This window comes from Emys orbicularis, chromosome 4 (genome assembly GCF_028017835.1).
Source record: "Emys orbicularis isolate rEmyOrb1 chromosome 4, rEmyOrb1.hap1, whole genome shotgun sequence".
NCBI lineage: Eukaryota > Metazoa > Chordata > Testudines > Emydidae > Emys > Emys orbicularis.
The window spans coordinates 148871089-148880423 of NC_088686.1; the positions used below are offsets into that span (position 1 = coordinate 148871089).

General features: G+C 45.9%; 1 protein-coding gene across 2 annotated transcripts in view; it reads right to left on the minus strand.

The window, feature by feature from the left end:
- The window catches only part of SLC16A1 (solute carrier family 16 member 1), a 36271-nt gene extending 27584 nt beyond the window's left edge, over positions 1–8687 (minus strand). The window contains exons 1-2 of one of the 2 annotated variants that reach the window (XM_065404415.1): positions 8640–8686; positions 1414–1469 (exon numbers count right to left, since the gene is read on the minus strand). The gene's annotated coding sequence lies outside the window, so the exon portion shown is untranslated. Of the gene's footprint in view, positions 1–1413; positions 1470–8639 lie in introns of both variants that reach the window. The other variant, XM_065404414.1, reaches the window with a different exon arrangement.
- Positions 8688–9335: the final 648 nt, after the last annotated feature.

Genomic DNA, 9335 nt, shown 5'->3' on the forward strand with positions numbered 1-9335 from the left:
TAAGTGAACTATAGGAAGTGCTACTCTGTGGTAACTTGTTAAATACCGGATTTTCTAATCGATGTACCCGTTATACATCATCACCCCAATTCTAGCAGAATGCAAAGCACTTGCCCCCAAGTCACTTCTGCATCACAAGGTCAGTTTACATAGCTGCCTATCATCCAGCCAGTACATGTCACAGAGCAAGGGGTAATGTTTCACAGTGCAAATTCAGCCCCCAGCCATTAGCTTAGTCTGGAAGAACCCTAAGAAAGAGCATTTCCTTACTGTTTTGCAACAAGAGGGTGTGCTCCTGAGCGAGTCACAGGCCTTTCCTCCAGTTGGGAGCGGTTTATCGCTTCAAACACAACAGCCTTTGCCTGGGCAGGAAGGAGCTGAATTAGGGCTCACTGCAAGCTAATAAAACACCAATTTTGCTGGTTTTAAGCTGATTTAGAGAATTAGGTTGGGGGACAAAAGTCCACTCCGTACCCCTAGCTGGGGGTTTAACCCGGCTGCACGTGGGATGTGTGACTCACGAGGGCTCTGCACTACACAATGGGCAATTGAGGACCTACCCGGCCACAGTATTTGTGCAAGGGGTGAGATAAGGTCAGCAGCAGGCGTTCAGGAAACTTAAGGACATCAACCCACAGAAAGAGCTGCAGACAACGCTCATTGTTTCAGGCTATCAACAGTTTAGTTTGTCCCACAAGTAAATGGCAGTACCATGACACACACACCCCCTCACCCCCAGCCAGGCCGGCAGTAGTTGTATTAAGAATGGCCAGCATCTCTTGAGATGCACTCCAATCCGCAAACCACAGGGTGATAGACTGATAAATGCCCAAAGGCAGCATCCAATACTCCTAAAGCAGACCAGATAGCAGCTGTTCTTATCTGCAGTCCAAAAAAGCAGCCTCCAGAAGCTGTGATACTCTTATCAGAGCGAAACTATAAAAATCAAAGTACTGGCGCTGCCCACTCACCCTCACATCCTTATGCAGTGCCAGCTGTTAGATTGGCACAGATTCCCTTACTGATCTGTTGCCTACTTTATACCATCTCTTACTAAAACAGCCTATGGGTGTTGGCTATAGCAAAATCTCTTCAATCACAGTTGAGGGCAGGATGTTGTTTAAAGCTTGGAATAAAATTCTTAAGGACGTCCTAGGGAAAAATGCTAGAACTCATGAGTCAAACGTGGGAGCAGACTCTACCCCAGGCCCTAGTGAGAGGAGAGTGAATCTCTGGGGCTCAGACTCCATGTGGTCAGAGAGATGAATGCCATACAGTCCCATCTGTGATGGGACTAAGAGGCACAGGGAGTGACTCAAAGACGGAACAGGGGAATGGATGGTATCAAAAAACATGAGCCTTTTTTATATTTGAACATCTGCTGCCTGTGGAAACACTCCTTGGCTCACACACCTTGTGATGCGGATTCAGAAGATTCTCATAGACCAGGGAGATGGACTCAGATCCTCCTGGTAGGGAGAAGGGGAAAAAGGGGAGTGGGTTAGACTGGATTACCCTTGTGGTCCCTTCTAAACCTATGATTCTATGACATGGCCAATGAGCACCCTTTGTGTGTCAAGTGTTTGGTGACCCAGCAAATACAACCAACACTATACTATCAACATGAACCATAACTGCCAATCCCTCATTCCAGACAGGTGAAGAGTCGATACCTTTTGCTCTAGCTCCCTAGTTCTTGAATATTTCACCTTCCGACGAGGAGTGTTAAAAGAGCAGGTTTGCAACAGAATTTTAAGAGCACCACAAGTTTTGGAGAGGAAACACTTCCTTGGCCAAAAGGCTTCCTGTTAACAAGCATTTTCCTGACATCACCTACAGCCAATTTGCCTTCTAACTAAGTGGGGACTAGAGTGGATCCTTAGACCATACTCTGAGGTTACCCAGGCTCACCGAATAGAAAGTTTAGTGGTTGTAGATGACATTGCAGGTGAAGTAGCAGAGAAAAAAAGTGAGGGGCTAATAGCAGAGACTTCACATCAGACCCTAGAAGGTTAAACTGCACAGAGATTAAAGATCATTTAATAGGAAACTTTTAAGTCTGTCCAAGCCAGTAACAGGAATCAAATCACACAACAAAAGGTATTAAATATCTTCAAAATTTAAACACACACCACTAAAAAATATATATATCTCACTACTAGGGGAAATAGAGTCCAGTCCACACTGCAGAGCTTGCTAAAGTAACTATATGAGGCCTTCAGTTTAATTACTGTATTTAACAAGCATGAAGCCAGACCTCTGCAGGGCAGAAATAATCAAAAGCAGATTGTTTTGCTCCTGGCCTCATAGTATGCCTAGGTGCAGTTCCTTCACTTTCACGCTGCACTGGGGCTGATATCAGATATCCACATTTCTATGGCTGGTCCATAGCTGTGCTTGTCAGCCTCTTCTGGGCCTGTGAGGAGGAGATCTAGTACCTCCTTCCTACTCCAGACAGGAGCAGTCTAGTGCACGGAGACAGCATGGTCAGTTGGGCAGCTGCACACAACAAGGGAGTACTGCTGGGTGTGCTTGCCGAGCTGGGCAGCCAGGAAAAGGCATTTCAAAAATACATGGGCTATTTTAAGGGGATGGAGGTGGCTTCCAGACTCTATCCCCTGGGCAGTGGAGTTCACAATAGTGACCAGTGTGGTCACTGTAAGAGAATGGGCATTGTGGGGCAGCTGCTGGAAAATTGTTAGTATCGACGCTCACACCATTTCGAGCTCAGTAGGTGGCTCCATGCCACTCAGGGAGATGGTTTTACTGGGTTGCTGTAAAGGGGAGACAAATTTTAGTGCAGACACATGCACAAATAGGTTGACCCCAGCTGACTTACCCGTTCACCCAACCTTGTAGCATAGACGAGGCTTTAGACTATCAGGGAGTGTTTTAAAGTCACTTATGTGACAACGTTTGATCAGATGCGGCTCCAAGTGTTAAATATAACTGTGCACGCAACATCTCTGAATATTACATAATTGTACTCTGCCAGCTTCTAAATGATACCTCTCATAAATGAGTCATACTGACAATGGTGAGAAGAGACCCACATTTTCTTGTAAAACTACTCAATATAAGCTAGTTTCATGGGGGGAGGAGGGGAAAAAAGTCATAAAAGCTGCAAGTGCAACAATAAAACTAGTGCCACAATGTTTAATTAGATTCAACTTGCAGTGGAATCTCTCCTTAGCCCACGTGCAGCTTTTCAAAAATACACATAAGAGTATGTGGCATTAAGTTGTGCACGTTTTTAGTCCTGCACATGTTTCTGGGTATTTTCCACTTTAGCTGCCAGAAAAGCCAGCACAAATTTAAGATCAAAGTTCAGAACATGGGACATAAGCAAGCAAGCTTCTTTCACCACCAGGATCAGGAATCCACCAGGCCTAAGCGAAACAAGTTTAGATGCTCTCAGTCCAGTACCTAAGGGACCAGGACAGGTCGAGGTCATGTCCAGGGCAGCATAGGGGAGCATATAATGCAGTTGCCCAATGCAACTGGTCTGTAGATTTAATTTTTAAGTCAGTATCCAGTTATTTAGTTTTCAAGCATGAGACAGAGCAAAATTGAATTCTCCTCTTTTATGCTGTCAGAGATCTAAATTACAGACACCCCATCACAAGTACCATGCATTCAGAACCAAAACAGGCACTGGCATATCTTCCATCCATCTTCCCACTTCATACTATGCCCAGACAGTAGGTAGCCTCACATACCGTGTGTCTTGCAATAACAAGGTACAAAATACAGACAATCTGCTTTAAACTGCCTTATTCGTTGGTTTATAAAAGGTGTAATTTAGCCTGAGCAGGCAACTCTTACACTTATATAAGACATGTTCAGGTACATAGAGGCAGCAATGAAAGTAAAATTCATGTTTTACTTTCATGAGATTTCAGGCATCTCTTCATCAAAAATAAAAAAACCACAAAAAATGATGATGAAAATAGCTGAAGTAGATTGATCAGTGTTCAGGGTTATCAGCTAGAACTGGCATCTGGAGATGAACAGTCACACCAAATCTGAGAAGGCATAGAAGGACGGTAGAAACATTTAAACAGCAATTGGACCTCAGTGGAACAGCTCCACCCTTCAATGGGGTCATCCAGCAGATTTGCTGCCTCTAGGGAAGGACAAGCTGCATAAACACCATCTCTACACGGATTTAATACAGCAATGAGAAATAGCAGTTCCTTGGCTTCCCTGTCTGTATCCACCTGCTATCTCTTGTCTTGTACCAAGATTGTAAACTCTCTGGGGCAGGGACAGCCTTTGTTGTGTTTGTACAGTGCCTAGCACAATGGGGTCCTGGTCCATGACTGCAACACGTAAGCACTACTGCAATACAAATAAAAATACAGCAGCGGCAAGTGTGTCGTAGGAGACACAGATGAATTGCGAAATGGGACAGCTAAAGTGAACTTGTACAGTTTACAAAGAGTTACACTTCAGACTTGGGTCCTAGATCTGGTTCCTCATCTACATTATTCCAAGTTTATGAACTGTTTGCCATCTACAGCAGATTAAGGCCAGAAGAGAATCATTGTGCAGGAGGTCAGACCAGAGGAGCAGAACACAGGCCACAGAATTTCACCCAATAATCCTTATATCAAGTCCAATAATGTGTGGCTGAACTAGAGCTCATCTGTCAGAGAGCCATCCAATCTTGTTTTAAAGACTGCAAGTGATGGAGAAACCAGCAAATCCGTTGGTAAGCTGTTCCGCTGGTTAATTACTCTGATTGTTAAAAATGCAGGCCTTATATGGCTTAGGAGTTCTTTGAGTTATTGTAGATCCACTGGAAATAAGCCAGCCAGTTCATACACTAGTCAACAACCAAACAGATAGGTCTCCGCTCTTTGTAGTCTCCTCCCATGCAAGCTTTTATTACTTTTTAGCAATTTCAGTGTCAAGGCTGTAAAATGGCACAAGGGTATTAAAAGAAAAAACCCAAGTGCAATTAGGTCAGAATGGTGAAGCTCAATATTTTTATAGGACAATTCAGTTAACTCTGACTTGATCTTTACAATTCAGTCTTGTCCATTTAGCTAACACTTGAAATTTGTCAGTCATAAAAAAAAAAAACAGATTACTCTGAAGTACCAGTACTTTGTTACCAAGCTAAAAGTGTACAAAAAAAAGGTGGACTAATTCTTACAGCGTAACCGACAGAAGTATGAAGTTTTTAAACTTGCGTTAAGTCACTTTAAGCATGGTTTGTCAATTATTTTTTGTCAAGGTCCAAATTTTTTGGTCAAAGTATAGTCAAGATCTAGATTCCAGAGGAAAAAAAACCCAATAATAATAAATAAATAAAAAGATTTCAGGGTCCATTCAAAAGCATCTGGCGGTCCAGATTTGGCCTGCAGTCCACCTGTTGACTAGCCGTGCTTTAAGCCACTTTCTTTACTTTTACTATACGTAGAAACTTAAGACACAGACTGGATACTTAGAAAATGAAGGCCTACATTCTCTTGGATAAAAAAAATCTTACCAATCAGCCTATGCAATAGCACATGCACATCAGACATCCTGTTGTGTTAAAAACAAACACTGTGAGATCTGCTTAGGGAGTACTGATCTGGTTCAAACTGTTTATTTAGGCTACAATGGTCTGATTTCAGGACTACTGAGCACCTGCCATTCAGCAAAATCCTGAAGCTCTGCAACTATTTAAATAAATAAATCAGGCCATACATTTTAGCACAGGGAGCATGTGAGAGTCCAAAGAACCAGTTAAATGCTATGTCTGTACAGTAATAACAGAAAGTTCTACTCTACTCCACAGGTCATGTCAGTACATAATGAGGTACAGAGTGCAATTTGTTAGGACAATCACCAGTGACTTTTTTTGTTGGTGTGACAGCAAGTAGACTAAAAGGGCTCCATTCATTCTGTATACAAGATATTAAGATACAACTCACTTAAAAGGCCTCGCACTTGACAAGCCTGGTCAGTTTAGGTTTCAGTTGGAATCTTATTTGGAGGGGTTGAGTTCTCAGACCAGAGACCAACATAAGCAGAAGAGCTGCTGTGATATGTTAGTTTCAGTAAGATTGTTTAAATTAAGCTAGCAAGGCAATTCCATCTTCTAAAGCCTGAAATTTTGTATTATAAATCTCAACCCCAGAAAAGGTAAACCAGCAATATTTTCCTTCTTTTGGTACAGGGAATCAAGGAGGCTATTGGCAATGTTATTTTGGGTACAAATGACCTAGAAGCACAAGAATAAACGACACCTGAAGAGCAGAGATGAAGTTTGCATATACTGTACTGTGCAGACCCACTCCTAGCTGGAGTTAAGTCCCTGTACTCCCCCTACAAATAGGCACACAGCATTGGCCACTAAGCAAAGTATGTCACATTTTACTACTTATGACTGCAGTGCTGTTCCCTGGATTGCATCAGTCATGAGACAACAAGTGTCAAGCATTGCTCCCAACAACTCACAGATTGACAAGAACATGAACAGCTGAAGTGCCCTTCCAGAGCAAGGTCTTGTGCCATCTAGACAACAAACAGTAATTGCCTTATATTGCAGTATTATATTAATAGAGCAGATACAAGCACATGGTTAAATGCAAGAGATCAAGAAGCAGGATGCACTCTGCATTTCAGGGTATAACTGACAAAAACTGCAGAAGTTCAAGAGCACCTTTAACTTCCTCTAAATGAATTCTTAGAAATGTTTCATTCGCTCCCTTCATTTCCTAAGAACCCTCTAGTATATAAATTCAAGCAGTCCCCTCACTTGTCCACCCATCCTTACTACTACAGTGACAGCCTTGAAACATGGCACCATTCCTGCACCTCATCAGCAGGAGTGACAGGGGAAGTACAGAGAGAAACAAGCGGAGACCCCACAATGATATGTACCAACATCCACCACTAAAAATCATGAATTTAACCAGTCTCATTGTGCTAGGACCACAAGCTTAATCAGTAGTAGAGTGAGGCAAGTTTTAGCATTGAAATCCGTCACACCATAGACGCCAAGGCTGTACCAGGACTACCACGCAGGGTGACCCACACACACATCATTCTGCTCACAGGAAGTGGCCAGCCAGCTATCCCCCTTTGTTGTTGTTGCAGATATTTGTATAATAATAAGGGCTTCTCCCTTCCAGTCCCCAAAACAGTAACTAGGTTGGTGGATGCATACTTCCATTGATGTAGGTGCGTCTACACCAGTGGTTAGGTCTGCATAGCTACAGAATCAGCGGTGTGAATTTTGCACACCCTTGAGCATTGTACCTATATCAACCTAAATTTAGGCCTAAGTTAGGGTGGAAGAAAAAAATTAAGGTAGGAAAGCTTGTATTTTTAAAAGTTTCAAAGATTTTCTTAGTATGAAAGAAGGGAAGAAATCAGGGACAAGCAAAACATAACACACTAAATGCCTCAGGATGTAAGTGCACTGATCCTCCAAAATATCCAGCAGATTTAAAAATGAATTTAAGAGAGAAACAGGATTAGCAAGTTGGGTACAGTAGACAAATCAAGAGCCGAAACATCCACTGCTCTATCATAGGGAGAGACGATTCCACAGATGTATCATTTTTTCCTGTATCTCCTCCCCTTTAAAAAATTAATATCCTTACTAGATGGAATTATGAGTTCAGGCCTCCGGGAGTAAGCTAGCACCTAAAGAACAAGCGTCCCATTTTTTAAGTGACAAGTCATCTGACTTCTGTAGTATTTTCCAGAGGATTTGGAAGGATTTTATGAAAATTAAGCCTTAGTACCTCTGTGATATAGGCATGTAGTATCCCCAAATGGGGGAGGAAATGAGGCAGACCTGAAACAGAAATCCTCCATTTCTGCCCATATGTAGCAAAGGTACAGCATGGGAAGCATCAGTGCAACCTTCCCACAGCCAGTCCCCCCAGCAAAAGGCCCCCTATTAACCCACTCCCCAGAACTCCCAAACCAGCCAAATCCCATTCCAACTGATGCCTTAGCAGCTAAAGGCCCCACGTCCCGCTCCACAAGCCCTGTGAGCTACTTAGTGCCCCCTGACCTGGGACTAGAGCAAACTGAGGCCCTAGAGAGGAAAGGCCATGTGCCCCAGAGAGCAAGCATCCGTGATAGGGGCCCTCATCCATCAGCCAGCCTAAGCATGAATGCCCCACCAGTGAGCTCTTACCTAGCCAGAAACCCACAGCCCCCACTCCACTGACCCCCATCACCACCACGTCAGGCTTCCATAGGCCTCCCCACACCCAGCCCCTGTAAGTCTCCTGTGACCCACCCCCACATCAGGCTCCCCTCCGTCCCTGTAACCCCCCTCATCCAAGCCTACCCCCAACCCCTGTAACCCCCTCATCCCATCCGGACCCCCCCATCCCATCCTGTCCCCAACCCCTGTAACCCCCCCATCCCATCCTGTCCCCCTCCCGGACCCCACCTTGCCCCCCCATCCCCTGTAACCCCCCATCCCATCCTGTCCCCCTCCCGGACCCCACCTTGCCCCCCCATCCCCTGTAACCCCCCCTCATCCCATCCTGTCCCCCTCCCGGATCCCATCCTGTCCCCAACCCCACCCCATTACTTATAACCCCCGTCCTGCCGCCTCCCCGTGACCCCCCATCTCCAACCCCGAGCCCGCCACGTGGGGACCGGCCCCGCGGCCCTACCTGTGCACACAGCGTGGCCCGCGCTCTCCGCCGCCGGATCTGCTCCCAGGCGGCTCGCGCCGGCCGCGGCTTCTTAAGAGCCCGGCCGGGAACCCGCGCAGGAGGCGGGGCCAGCCCGGCGGGCCCCGCCTCCAGCGCTGAGCGGGGGGGGACCGCTCTCGGGGTTCGGCCCGGGGGGTTCGGCCCGGGGGGGGGCGAGGCACTCTCGGGGTTCGAGCCTGGGGGGGCCGAGGTGCTCTGGGGGGGGGGCTCCTGTGACCCCGGAATGTCCCACTCCTAGGGAGCTGCCCACTCCCGGCCCCTCACAGCGAGGGTCGTTCCTTTTTTGTCAAGATCCAAATTTCTTGGTCAAGACAGAACCAAGGTCCAGACTCCAGAAAAAAATAATTAAAAACGCCAACAACAAATAACAACAATGATCATAAGTCAACAGAAAGATTTCAGGGTCTGTTCAAGTGTCCCCCTGGCTTTGTTGCCCACACACCTGTAGGCCAGGGGTTCTGCCAGGCTCCCAGCTGGCTATGTGGGGGGCCATGGCTGAGGACCCCCCCCCCCCCCAGCAGACCCCAGCTCTTACAGAACAGCCTCTGCAGAGCCAGGCACAGAGAGTGGCACCACGTGGCAGGGCACAGGGCTCCTGTCTGGGGCTAGCTGCAAAACAACATTTCTGTTTGGTGAAAAGTTTAGAGATTTTGA